We start from the raw sequence: 13984 nt of genomic DNA, 5'->3' as shown, positions 1-13984 counted from the left end.
AGTTGAGAACATGGTAGGAAGCAGATTCCTTTTCTTGTGAATACAAACCCCTGACAGCCCAGCGTGACCAGCAGCTCATGGGAGGTGGGTGTGCTGCTCTACTCCATTTCAGTGAGACCCCTCCTGCAGAGCTCCTCCAGCTCTGGGCTCCCAGCACAGGAAGGACAGGGAGTGTTGGAGTGGGTGCAGAGGTGGCACAGGAGTGATCAGAGGGATGGAGCACGCCTCCCACAAGGAACAGCTGTGGCTGGAGAAGTCTCTGTGGAGGCCATACTGCAGCCCTTGGGTACTTACAGGGGCTTATAAATAAGATGAGAACAGACTTTTTTGTAGGGCCTGTTGTGATAGGGCAAGGGGTAATGATTTTAAATGAAAGAGGAGAGATTTAGCTAGATAAAAGGAAGAAATTTATTGCAATGTGAGTGCCAGTGAAACACTGGCACAGGCTGCCCAGCAAGGTGGTCGAGGCCCCATCCCTGGAAGCATTCCAGGCCAGGCTGCAGGGGCTCTGAGCAAACTGACCTGCTCATTGCAGGGGCTGTTGGACTTGGTGGCCTTTAAAGGTCCCTTCCAACCAAAACCATTCTAATGTGAAGAACATTAGTCTTAACATATTGCAGTGTGTAAGGTAAAGTAGGAATTCAAATGTGCAGAATGATTACAGTGTCTCATCCTTATTGCAGTTTTCAGTTGGGAAACTGTTTGTATACTGAGGAGAGACCCTGAAACATCCAGCATGTGTCCCATAGCAGTAAGAGTTTGTGAGCTGGATGTAGGTCTAAACCAAACAAACCAGATTGTGGGTGATGCTCTCTTAGGTCCTCAGATCAGCTCGTGTGTCAGTGAGCACAGGCTAAGAAGTTTTCATTAGGACATCTCATTTTTTTCCAGGTAAGCTTCATTTAATGCCTGTGTTGCTCATCCCTCCCTTACTGACTCAGGAGCTCTTGGGTCTTTTAGAATTACAAAGTTGCTTCTGTTTCTCAGTGAGTTGAGTCTTCTTTATGTCCAGTTGTCTTATGTTTGAATTCCATGATCATGACTGTATATTTCTTTCTGGAGTTTCGCATTTCTGGGGAATTGGGAAATGCACTGAGGAGTGTAACACAGCTTCAGTCAGTTTCTGTGAAGAGGCAGACTCAGCTCTGCAGTATTTCCTTAGAGTGCTCTGTAGGGGTGTGTGTGCTGGACAGTCACTCAGGTAATGTGAGGGGAAAAGCCTCAGGTGTGCTGAGGCTGTGACAGGCCCAAGGCCCAGGGGGTGCCCAGTGGGCAGTACCTGGGCTGTGCACCCATGAAATCCTGAGCCACTGCCCAGCACCTGAGGCCACAGCAGCCATGGAATGGCTTCTCTCAGGGCCATCTTCCACTGCTGCTTTGCAAGTCCTGACAAGAGCTCAGGAGAGTTTAAAAAATGGTTAGGAAGGATGTGAGCTCTCTCCTTAATGAATCCCATTGTTCAGCCACAGCCATGGGAAGGTTTTTTTGAGGTTTGGTGAAATGTTAGTCAACTACTCCAGCATCCCTTAGAGACAGTGATTACCAGCACAGAGAGTGCTGAGAAAAGCCTGGCATTCATTTTCTGAGTCAGGATGTGTTTGCATTCCTGGTTAGGTATCTTCCAGACAATGCCAGCTCCCTGGAAGAAGCTTTAGTGGATCTGGGGGTTACTCAGACATGCACTGTTAGTGTAGCAGCCAAGGTGAGGAAATGAGATGTTCTGTGGCCAGCGTGCTGCTGGTGCCAGAGAATGGCCCCGTGCTGCTTACAGGGGATTGATTGCCAGACTGAATCAGGGCAAGAACTCATTGACAAAAAACAATTGGGAGATGTAAATAGATGAGGCCACTCATTCACAAGGGGCAATTTTTCAACATGGCAGTAAAAGCAGAAATTCTCCAGTTCAGTTTCTCAGGAAGCATTTCAAACATGTAATTACACAGAAAGAATGATTTTAAAAATAGAGTTCTTAAATGTAAAATGCTGCCCAATGCTATTGTTAATGCAAATTACCACCTATGCATTTCAATGTCCAAGCTTAACCAAAGATATGTGAAACGTTCATGCAGTCCTGCAAGGTATGAGGCAACACTTGAGAGCAGCTACACAGTGGCTGGTGTGTGGTACTGCTGAGCTGTAATAGAAATGCCTCTGGGCATCAGGGGGCTGCTCCCCTCAAGATGCTTTTCATTGTTTACTTGCAAGGACTGCTTGATGCAGAGGCAGCTGTCAATGAGAAATAACTGGATAGTTGATCCAGGGTGTATCCACAGTTCTCAGTCATTTTTTGACTCTAAGGATCCCATTTTTGTTGTGTTTTAGAGATTTTTGTGGGCTTGATCTTGAACAGGAGCATTTGTACGTTATCTGGATAACATTTTAATCAGGATGTTGATGCTACAGAAATAGATTAGATTAAATAGTACAATTAAAGGCAATTCTTCCATGTAAAATATGTAGAAAAGTCAAAGGAGACAGGTTGGTGGTTTTTGAGACAATACACATTAAATGCTGCAGAATGTTAAGATTATAGGTAGAACTTTTTAAAAAGCTTCTGTATGAAGGTGCTTTTAGTTGAAAAATATGAGACAGCTGGATTGAAATAACAGCTACCAATACCCCATTAGGGTATAAACTAGTGGAAAGGAATGACTTCAAAAGAATAATAACTGCTGGTAACTAGAGCACTAATAGTCATGCTAGCAATTATCCCAAGAACAGTGGAAACAAAGTCACCAAGTTAAAAGTTTCACAGAATTCTTTGTTCTTTTTGGAGGATAAACAAGTGAGCAGCTGTTCAGGTTTTACAGAGACAAAGAAGGGGGCAAAGGGTTCATATGCTCTATGCAAGATGCTTTTACTATACTTATGTTCATGGAAGCAGTGACTGAGGACCCAAGTTCTCTAATTTTGTGAGAAATGGAGAGTGTGTATTGAAATTGCTATTCTTACCACATTAAAATATTTATTAAAAATCCTTTCTGCTGAATGGCTGTTCTCTGTGCTGTTTCTCTCAGAATTCTGGCATGGAGACCATAGGTTCCCTCAAGAGTTTATGGTATTAGGCTTTTTGAGTTTGTTTTGCACATTGTTCCTTGATTTCCCTGCACCAAGATGTATGGAATATCCATCCCCCAGCCCCCCTGAAAACTGTGAAAACTGAAGCAAAGCATTCATTTTTCTTTTCTGTCTTACCTAGATACTTTTATTCAACTAGATCCTCCCTACACCTCCAATCAATTCCTAATATTCCTGTTTCTTTAGCCAACAGTCTTTTACTGTGTGTTTTAATTTCCTTTGGAAAGTCAGACTCAGTTTAGGTACAATTCAAAAGTCTACAGCATAAATGCTTTTTCATATGTTTTGGCTTTCTCAGAATACCCTTGGATGGGTTCCCTTTTTAACTTCTTTTGTTGGTTGCAAATCTGGCATGGTTTTTCGTTCTGTTTTAAAGAAATGTAACAATTCATCCTTAACAGAGCTTGAGTTCTTCAGTATACTCGATTTCTCTCAGTAAGAGACATCACAGCAGAATTCATTATCTTACACCCAGCAGAGTTACAGGAAGTTTTAGAACATGGACCTCTAGGACAGGAAGGTAGCAAGTGGTGAAAACCTTTCAGCCAGTTACTGAGTGTCTAGTTTAAATTCTACCATGGCTTTTACTAATGACAGAATTATCCTACACCTGCAGGGTTTTCTGCCTGTTTTTACTTCTGTAGTCCAAGTGAGTTAGATCCTGTCCAGTGTAGGCAAGAACAGGCATGAATTGAACGTCTGTTTAAAAGTTAAAGAAAATAAAGCAAAACAGAGAATCATGAGAGAATGGCAGACATTTACTGCAGTCCTATTGTTTGTTTTTCCAAAAGGGCCTTGAGACCTCATGGAACAGACAAGGAACTGTTCATACAGTCTGGTTAAACTTCATTGTTGGTCTGAAATATAGAAGTGATGCTAATCCATTACAAACTCATATTGAGAAGTTTGATAAAAAGCTTTTTCTTCATCTTTTTCTATCCTTCACCAACTGCACAAGAGGCAGAACCTTTGCAGCAGTAGTTAGCCACTTGGTCCTGCACCTCTCAGCACTTTCTCGTTGTTTCTGACCCAAGCAGGACAGGACCTTTCCTTCTTCAGCTCCATGGCAGCTTCAGTCCTGTCACCCAAGGATTGATATGTCTGGATGTAGTGTGACTGCAGAAGAATGTGTTCATGTGATGTCTTTAAAAAAGAGTGCAGAACAAATACCTGTTGTCTGTCAGGGATAGTGGCACACCTCCTCCTTTTTCAGGTTGTTATCCTGAGTCCCATAAAAGGAGAATGTCAGTTTGTGCTACAGAACCCAAATAAGAGGGGACATAAGTGTTTAGTGCTGCAATCAGCTGCACATCCCTGCAGGTAAAAACTTCTGACAGCTGCTTGTCCCTGCCATGTTATTTGGTTTTTTGTGGGTTTTCAGGGCCCGGGCAGCTGCGGGTGACCCCGATACTGGGTGGGTGCGGGCAGACCTTCTCCTTGGTGTGTCCCACCGCTGAGCGCCTCTGCCACCATCACGCTGACTAAAGATGGCACAGCCAGGAGGACTCAGAGGCTCCAGTGTTGTTCCAACAGGCTTTAATGTCGGGAGGTCTGAGGGCGCAGGCGGGGAGGGAACGCGGGTTACAGCCCTGGTTGAAGGGCACCGGAGCCGGGGTGCCGAGCCCCGAGCCCGGGCGGGACCGGGGTTTTTAAGGGGGAAGGGGTAGGCGGGATCGGGGTACACTTCGGACCACTAAGGAGGGGGTACAGAGGAGGGCTTAGAGTGGGGTGATAGGGAAATGGGGAGAGGGTGTTCTTAGGGGGAGATCCAATGAAATAGTGGGGAGCAGGGAACTTCCTGGAATAAAGGGTGTAGGTTACATATGATTGATTGATTTGTCCCAGGGTTCCCCAACCCCATCTTCTCTGCCCTCTCCTCCCACAGTTTTTATCATCTCAAGTCACAATCACCAACCTTGAAGTACCATTATGAGAAAACTTAAAGCACTATCCCACATAGATTACATTTCATATCATAATTCACCTACAGACATATTTTCTAAAAATGTCTATGTTCTTTACAGTATACCTGGGAAGCCTTCTCATAATGTACAAATACTTGTTATAATTTATATTAGTATTAGCATCATAGACCCAGTCATTATTATTATGACTCTGCCTTGCAGATATCTTACCAAAATGCTCTGTACTGAACAGTTTTGGGACACACTCAGCATACATTTCAATTTAACATGCAGACATTTTCAAAAATGCTAATCTCCATTAAGTATCAGGAGAGTTTGTCTTCCTAAATAAATAAAGCAAATCCCTCTTTTCTGGCAAACTGCTATACACGTCAATTTGCTTCTATTTCATGTTTATGTACAATGTAACAAACTCTCAAAGGTCTCAGTTTCATTAGTTTAGGGCCTTTAATATCTTCAGCAAATCAGATGACTTCTGGTTCTCAGTGTGGTAGTGTTGCTGACTTTGTTGCTTTACAGAGTAAAAAGCTGCTCAGTAGTGTATGTGTTAATAATACCCAGCTCTTGTTTTGTACTTGAAAGTTGCATCCACTTGTCTTAACATGTGGGCAGGATGTTACCCTAAGAAATAGCTTTAGTTTGGAGTTGCCCCATTTGCCATAACAAGCACCTGTTCTGAAAAGCTGAGGTGTTTCCACAAGGGAAAAAAATTTGTTAGTAAAAATATAGATAGTTTTTTGATTTTAAAAACAGATAGTGTATTCCCATCTCAGGTAGAGGGGAGAGAGACAGAAGAGTTAAAAAAGCACATGCTTTAGCCTTCCCATCTCAGACACAGGAGTGGAAGGGAAGCCAGAGCACAGATAAAATTTTCTTTCACTCAGGGATGGGTGGCCCCCTCTCCCCCTTCTTCAGGTCCCCTTTGCTTAAACAGAGTAGAAGCAGACTCCATCCACAGGGTAGTTGGAAAATGGTGATTTTTTTTATTATTATTATTTTTTTTTTGCTAACAAAAGACAAGAGAAATTATCTGCTTTTGTGTGCTTCTGCATTTCTGCACTTTGAAATTAACAGGTCTTAACTTCTTGGTTCTTTGTACAACTTTCTGACTGCTGCCCCATTCCCATGCTCCAGGCATTTGCTCAGGCTGTACAGGGAGATGGCTGATTTTAGATCCCGGTTCTTTTTTACAAACCAAATGAACAGTGACTAGAAAAATAAGTGCCCACTTCATCCTCCTCTGTGCAATTCCAAAATGGTCCTTTCACATCCATGTGTTCTGTTATTTCTGTACAGAGAAATCATGCAGTGGTAGAGGAGTGCCAAAAGCAGCTGCCCTCCTTCTGAGGAACAGTGTGTAGAACTCCTGTGCTGTTTTATGGATGTGCTGAAGGAGCAGACTCCCTCTAATTGCAGCTATAATAAGCTTGTGAGAAAGCACTTGGATGTTGTCAGGCCAGTCTTGTGTACAGGAGTGGTGGGGAAGATTTTTTCCTCTCCAAAGCAGCAGCTCACATGCACCCCCCTGGTGACTCTGCAGAGCAGGAAATGTGAATGGGTATTTGGAGTAGTACCAGGAACTCACTGCTTGGACAGTGCCATGTTCAAACCTGTCCTTCCTGTATCTTAACACATACTACTTTTCCCCCCATTGCTTTATATTCTTTTAATACTATTTGGTTGTTTTTAATTTTTGTCAAAATATTATGGTTAATGGAGCCTTCTTTTTAAGGCAGAAATACTGCAGTATCTTTGGAACCCCATCTTACTTTTCACTGTCACATATTCCACTTGTCTCACCCTCTTCTCAGTTAGGGGAAGGAGGGGAGAACTGTGCACAGAGGGTTCACTCAGGGAAAGGACCTCAGGAGATCAGCTGGTCCAACCTGCTGTTGAAGGCAGAGTGTTATCCAGGGCCCCTTTCAAGACATGTCTGACTTCACTGTTTGCTTTTTGATTTTATCTATTAGAATTACAACAGTAATGGGGAATTGATGGGTCAAATACAGCAATTGTGTGTTAAATTTAGGTATCAAAGGAAGCTGCTTGCTACACCTCATGCTGCTACTAGTCTGTAACGCTTTCTCTATTGTTGGCTGTGTTTATGCCTCATTGTTTACATTCAGCACAGGAATGTATGGCCTATCTTTTGCAGTAAAAAATGGAATTTTCTTTAGCCTGGCTTAGGTTTCCAGTTTAGATGTCAGCTAATGGTAAGGATGTTGTGTTGTGTTTTGTTTAAGAAAAGAAAGGAAAAAATCAAAACATTATGGGTACATACAGACAAAAATAAGAAATTATTTCAGAAATGCTAATGCAGATATAGTGGTGGTGGTGTCCACTGCCTACTGCATCCATTGTAAGATCCTCATGCAGTTACCTGTCCTGGCAAATCTGGGCTGTCTTCTGCCCAGACTGCACAGCTGTAGGCATCATGCAGGGCTGGGAAATAAGAGCTCCTCAGCAGCAAATGGCTTCATGGCTTTCCATGGGAATCTCCTCCTGCTGGGATTACCGGGTCACACACAGGAGTCAATATTCTTATGGATGGCATAAACAGTTTTGACTCACATACTACTTTAAATGTCAGTTCTTCCCAGTCTAGGGATTAAATTACATTGCAAGTGTCACACATGATTATGCTTTTAATTGTTCACAGAATTACTCTTCTCGTTCAGAAAGACAGAACCTTCCAGAATTATTTGATAGCTCTGGTTTAGTGGCTCATTGGAAGCTTAAGCACATAACAGTATTTTTTCTGGAACATTAAAATCTTTGCTAAGGGTTTTTTTTTTTTTTCTTAGAGCAAGAAAAAGTGATGTGTATTCCTTCCTTGCCATTTGGTGCTTACTATCTAATATAAATTATATTCCCAGAGAAATGGAATGAATATTATGCTATTAAAATGGAAGTACTGAATTACTGGAACCAAAACTGGGAAGCACAGTAAAGTGTTACAAATCATAGACACTCTATTACAATATGCCTCCTGCCACGGGGCTCACTGGAGCAGGAGCAAGGCAAGCCAGGAGTGGGGACTGCAGCTGTCAGAGCACAGAGTGCTCACTCAGGCTGTGGCTGTGGTGCTGCACTCAGCACTGGCAGTGCTGGTGCTGTTCTGCCCCTGAGGTCTTCCTTGGCCAGGCCTGGCTGTGTTTCCCTTCACTGCTGGACCCAGTGATCTGTAAGGTCCATGGCTCAGCTGAAATTTCTCAATTGCCATTATCACTGTGGAACCTTTTATCTGGTAGGATGGATCTTTTTAGTGTGGTGCAGAAAAGCAGTGAGGTACATCACAAATGTGTTCAGAATGGCACTGGGCTTCAAAATCTAATGGGAATGATATGTGTTAGGCTGTGATCTGGGATCTGCATCATTCTGTGCTTTCATGTTGGTGTAGCAGGGTCTGATCTGGTCCTCTTGTCATGCATGTCCTTGCTGATAAAGCAGTGTGATAGTGGACAAGGTTTGGGATTAATTGGTTCTTTATTGCTTCCCTGAGTTCTTTTGGTTTCTATTCTTAGAATTCCTTAGTATTCCATGAGCATATTTGAGTTCAGGTTCTGCTTTTAACGACAGCTTCCTTCCATTTTTTAAAATTACCATTGCTTGCCAGCTTGAATCACTTGTTTCCTTGAAAGTGTGCTCAGGGCTGGAATGCAGTTGATGAAGGGAGGTGGACGTAAGGAGACATAGTGATAACAGGGAAACTGACTCACAAAAAAAGAAAGCTTGGAAAAAAATTCTTCAGAGAATTGAAAAAAAAATCCTCCACTGAGCCTGGCAAGTTGAAAATGGTATTGTGAGTGTTTTTTATCTGAAAAGATTCTGTAGAGGTTTATAAAACTGATGCTGCCTAATTTCCTGAGAAACCCTGGCACTTACAGCCTATACTTAAAATAGAGACAGAGGAGTCCCTTCATTGTATTATCAACAAAATCAGTGTATATGAGTACTGAAGGGAAGTGTGTTGCAGCAGAGGAGTGCTGTGCATCCTCTAGCACATGGATTGGGTTGAAATTGCTGTTTTACTGCACCAATCCTCCAGTGTAGCCTAGCAAACAGCAGCACGGCCTCCAAGGTAATTGCTATAACAGGTACTTCAATTATTAGGAAAGTGGAGCAGTAATATTAATTTAAAATTAGTTTATTACTCTGGGTGCCTTGTGATCTTGGTCTTCATGAAGTAGTCATCATAGAATTACAGAAAATAGGAGAAAACCAGATTATTTAGGAAGTTGAACATAATTCCTTTCAAAAGTAGAAGCCTTCCTTCTTGCTGAACATGGTCCAGCATGAAATAGCACATAAGAAATGATCATATGGGCCAGTGTGATTGGGCCTTTGAAATCTCCTGCAATCTGCTACAGTGTTAAATCCACCCACAGCAGAGTCACAGTTCCATGTCAGGATACAGCAGAGCATGTCCATGGGAGGGATAAAGAGCTGCTGGGAAGCATCCAGGGTGAGGCCATGGCAGCCTAAGGGTGCACACAGGTCCAGCTGCGTGTCCCTGAGAGTGGCTTTGTCACCTGACAGCTGCCCCAGGCAGCCCCTGCACCCAGGGCAGCTGCAGGGCCCCAGCCCGGTCCTCGCTGTGCTGGTCTGGGTTCTGTGCTGGCTCATGGGCAGCCCCCTGGGGGAGTACCCTGCCCTCATTGTTGTGCAGACACTGAAGCTCACTGCCTGGCTCTGTAGGCTGGCAGGGCAGCCACAGGCTTGGCCACAGTAATTGGTGTGGAGGGCTGGCATCCATATTTCTTCTGCCTATGTATATTGTATTCATCACACCTCTGCCTGCCTTTTGCCTCCTTTATGATCAGTGAGTGGTTTGTGATGGAGGAAATCAGATCAGCAGGTGTCAGCTGTATGTTGGTTGCTGATGTCTCCTCAGAATGGGAACTGGACCCTTCTGCCCTAGTGAGGAACCAGTCTGGCATCCCACCTGAGCAGGGCATGCCTGGCTGGGAGCCTGGCTGGCCCCACAGAGGGGCCGTGTCAGATGCACTCTGGAATGCTGTGGGTTTGGGAAAGCTGCATTCCAAATGCATAAAGAAACTAACATGAGACTTAAGTAACATTCTGCAAATGAAGAACAGACATGAAGAATTGTGTGATGTTTTAGTGAGGGAATGGTGAATGCAGCACACAAAGGCAGAGCCATTGAAGTACCTGGGTTATGTGCTTGAAGAGGTCACACTGGTGCCCTGGATGTGTGGGAGTGTGGAGCTTAGTCTGGCTGCTCAGAGGGAACCAATAAAACATTGCTTGTCACCTTGGTAAGTGGAGCCAGAAGCAGAACTTCCCCAGATTTGAAGCACAGCAACGTCAGTGGAATTAATTTACCAATGCTGGGGTTTGCAGCTAATCACTTATTGCTGAAATGGAGCCAGTCCCCAAGAGAGATGAAGTCTGAAATTGTGTCTGCCTAAACTTAGGCTTTTCTTGGTGGTTCCATTCCATTAATACAGCCTTAAACCTTGCATCTTCCAGCTTGCTCCATCTCAGACTGGGCTGCTTGATTTGCTCATGCAGTTTACAGGAAATTCACAGGTTAGAAATGAGGTGACTCACCCTGGTTGTCCTTTAACTGCAGAAAGGGAGTTATTTTTTCCTGAATGAAAAGATCGTCCTGTCTGATAGGGTTGCTGCTATATTGTTGGTCTTGTTTCCATGTTTGGGTTATTAAATAGCATATTAAATTGCACCATGCATTTGTAGGACATACTAAATTTATAACTCACAGGACTATTTTCTCCCTCTAAAATTCTCACATTTCTCACCTGGTAGAGTAAAACTAAGATGAAATTTTAGGTTGTGTTTAGTTCATTAGTAATAAGCTTCTTTTTCTCCTGATATTTTTCTTCCAGAAAGCTCAGGAGGAAGTACTACGTGCAGCCTGGCTCTTTAGAGATGGCATGGTTCAGTCCTACTCAGCCAGTGGGACTGCCAGATAGCTCAGGGCTTTGGCAGGCAGCCTTTACCTGGCAGAGCTTGGGCTGAGGCTGTGATACATTTCCGCTCCTTTTTTGTTTATTCTTGGCTATGTTGATGAGCTCTGAGATTTATCTACTGCCTGGGGAAGAAAAAAGGTTGAGCAGTATTAATTGCTAAAAACTACCATCCTCCACAAAGAGAAGGCAAGAGGAACGATTGAAATTCCTGTCAGGGACCATTCAGCAGCCCACACAAGCAGCTTACCACAAAGATGTAGCACAGCATTCTTTGAGGACTCGTGGTGCTGCATCACAGGCATAGCTGTGCATTGTCCTGCCTCACACAGTGGTGTTTCTTTTTATCCTCTTCATTTCTTTTCCTTCCCCTCCTTTTTTCATTTCTTTTTCATTTTCTCTCCTTTTACCTTACAGTTTGTCTTGTGTTGTTTATATGCAGATTCTCTTCTCATGCCTCATGCTAAGGTAGTCTTTACTAGTAAAACTTTTACTTAGTAAAAGACAACTACAAAGAATTGTCTTTTGTGAAGCCCTGGCCTCCCCACAGGGTGCCAGTCTTTTTGGAAAAGGGTAACTAAAACATAAATTCTGATTTTTAACTGACCTAAGATAAATGCAGCAATCAAAACTCTAAAGGTACTGACCTAACTCTATCAATACTGTCTCCTGTGCAGCTCAGGATTAACTTGAAATAATTCCCAGTGTTCATTTGTCTTACCTGTTCTTAGAAATATCCACAGCTGGCAACTGGAAGGTGCCTTCAAGCAGTCAGTCCCAGTCCATTCCCTTTAGAAAGTTCATCCTTAAATCCACCCCATACATCTCCGTATGGCACCTTAAAGCACTTCATCAGGATGGGTGGTCTCCTTCTGCTTGTTTCCTGTACACCTGAAGTTTGGGGTTGTTTTGGTTTTTTTCCACGTCATGCTGACGCTTGTAGGGTCCTGCTCTCTCTCCAGTGTGTCCTTCCTCTGGGAAGTGCAGTGCCCAGCACTTGATACAGTACCTGCAGTGGAGGCTCAGGTCTCAGTTGAAGGGGGGACATGTTTCAGAAGGTTTGCTGTCTTTGGTCTGCAGGTACTTACAAAAGTCTGGTTGCCCTTGTTCTCAGGAATGTGATGCTGCTGCGTCCTCTTTAGCCTGTGCTCCCCTGTAATTCTTTTCTAGCTTTCTAGTGCTTTTCTAGCAAGTATGTTTCACGTGTGTTTTTCTCTTTGCATCAAAAAGAAACTACCCATATTCTGTTCTGTTGTACATTTTTAAAACTCTATTGCCGTGGGATAAAAATATTTCTATTCATGCCAGTTACTGATTAAATTTATGCTTATGGTTAATTTGTGTTTAGATTTATTAGTTCTTTGCTGTTCACTTACTGTTCAAGTCAGATAATACTGGAGATGTCTGAAAGACTAATTTCAGCCCATGCAACCAAGCAAGGTTTGACTGAGTTACAGTTGGTTGCAGTAATTCAGCTTTGTAAGTACCATAGTTAAAAATGAGAGAAGTAGGGGTTTATGTCCCAAAATGAATAGTGAGAACCTCCAGAATTCCCTAGTTGTTCAAACAAGTGCACTCTGATTTATTGCAGCTGCAATGACCAGAGCATTAGGAATTGTGACCTGTGGAAAAAAACCCAGATGTGTTAGTCCTACTTAGCCCAGGGAACAGAGAACCAAAGGGGAGAGCAGAGAAAATGGGATAGCTGTTTTCACTGATGTAAAATGTTGTTGCACAGGACTGGAGAAAAACTCTGTTATGTATTCATAATGGATAGAAACAGAATAAACTCTGATTACAAGGGGAAGATTCAGTTTGGACATCATGAAAACCAAATTTCATACATAAGATTTTGGTGAATTTTCATGTATATTAAGGCTCTTGTGTTTGACTTTGTGCCAGTTTTATATCTGTCAGTCTGTTAGCAGATGACAGAGTTGTGTTGAGTCTCTCCTGTTTCACTGGCCAGAAGAGGCTGTCAAAGCTGCATATTGTGAAAAATGTGCAAAGTACTGATCTGAATAACTTTCTCATTTGATGTCTTAGAGGGGAGGATTCTGACTTTCACAGAACTTGTTCACAAAACCTTCCCAGATGAAAGAAGTAATTTCACAGACAAACAGGAATTTTAGCATCTACAAAAATTCTGAGAAAATTATGTAATAACTAATTTGTTCAGAAGCTAGACCCAAACTAGTGTTCTTTGAGGGGCAGCTGTGGGGGATTATGTGTGTTTAATTCTGCTTTGCTTGGAGAGCCTGCTTGGTAATGAATGCTCTCAGCTTCCCAAAGCAGAATGAAATTAGTGATTTGGGACATAGGAAGGCTGGTTTGCACAGTGATGGCCTTAATGGGTTCCTTAATTCTATGTCAGCTGGCACTGATCATTCACCTGGACATTATTGGTTACTGAATGGCTGAGGGTGGGTGGATGTGTGTTCTGGGCATCTGAAGCCTCTTGATAATTAAAAGCAGGAATGAAAGCAATGGATACAGAATTCATGGCTAGGGTGGTTTTATTTCCATTGTCTGAGTGTCTGGGTGGAATAGCTTCTAAACCTGAAATTTGTGCTTAACAATTGTCAAGTTCTGGGTGGGAATGTGTGGGCAGGATGACAGCAGTGGTACCTGCACTTTGAGAAGCAGACTGTGCATTACAGTGTGCATTCTCAGTGAGGCATGGCTTTGTGATGGACAGGCTTACTCTGTGTGTCTTTTCTAAAGATCTGTTTTACTTGAGCTCAGGGGGTCGTTGGGACTGAAGAGGCTTGAGCAGGTGTTGAGGTTGTAGTTAGTAATTTCATCTATTTCAGTTTGAGAAATGCACTTATCATTGGCAACCTTTTGCTGAGGAATATATTAATCTATCCAAGGGAATTTTTTTAGTGTGATCATTTAGAATAATTCATGTAACAGAAACAGATTGATTTGGCATGTTAGAGATCTTTGCTGAGGGGGCCACCATTGCTCAGGCTTTCTTCATCTGATAAACCTCCATTTCTTGTGGATTTCTGAATTGTCTTGTCCTTT

At 42.9% G+C, this 13984-nt stretch overlaps 1 protein-coding gene across 1 annotated transcript in view; it reads left to right on the top strand.

Moving 5' to 3' along the window:
* The window catches only part of CTNNA3 (catenin alpha 3), a 431599-nt gene that overhangs the window by 347468 nt on the left and 70147 nt on the right, over positions 1–13984 (top strand). The window lies entirely within an intron of this gene.

The sequence above is a fragment of the Molothrus aeneus genome, chromosome 8, assembly GCF_037042795.1.
Source record: "Molothrus aeneus isolate 106 chromosome 8, BPBGC_Maene_1.0, whole genome shotgun sequence".
In the NCBI taxonomy this organism is placed as follows: Eukaryota; Metazoa; Chordata; class Aves; order Passeriformes; family Icteridae; genus Molothrus; species Molothrus aeneus.
Note: the sequence above shows the minus strand (reverse complement) of the source record. Positions and strands in the feature narration are given on the sequence as shown.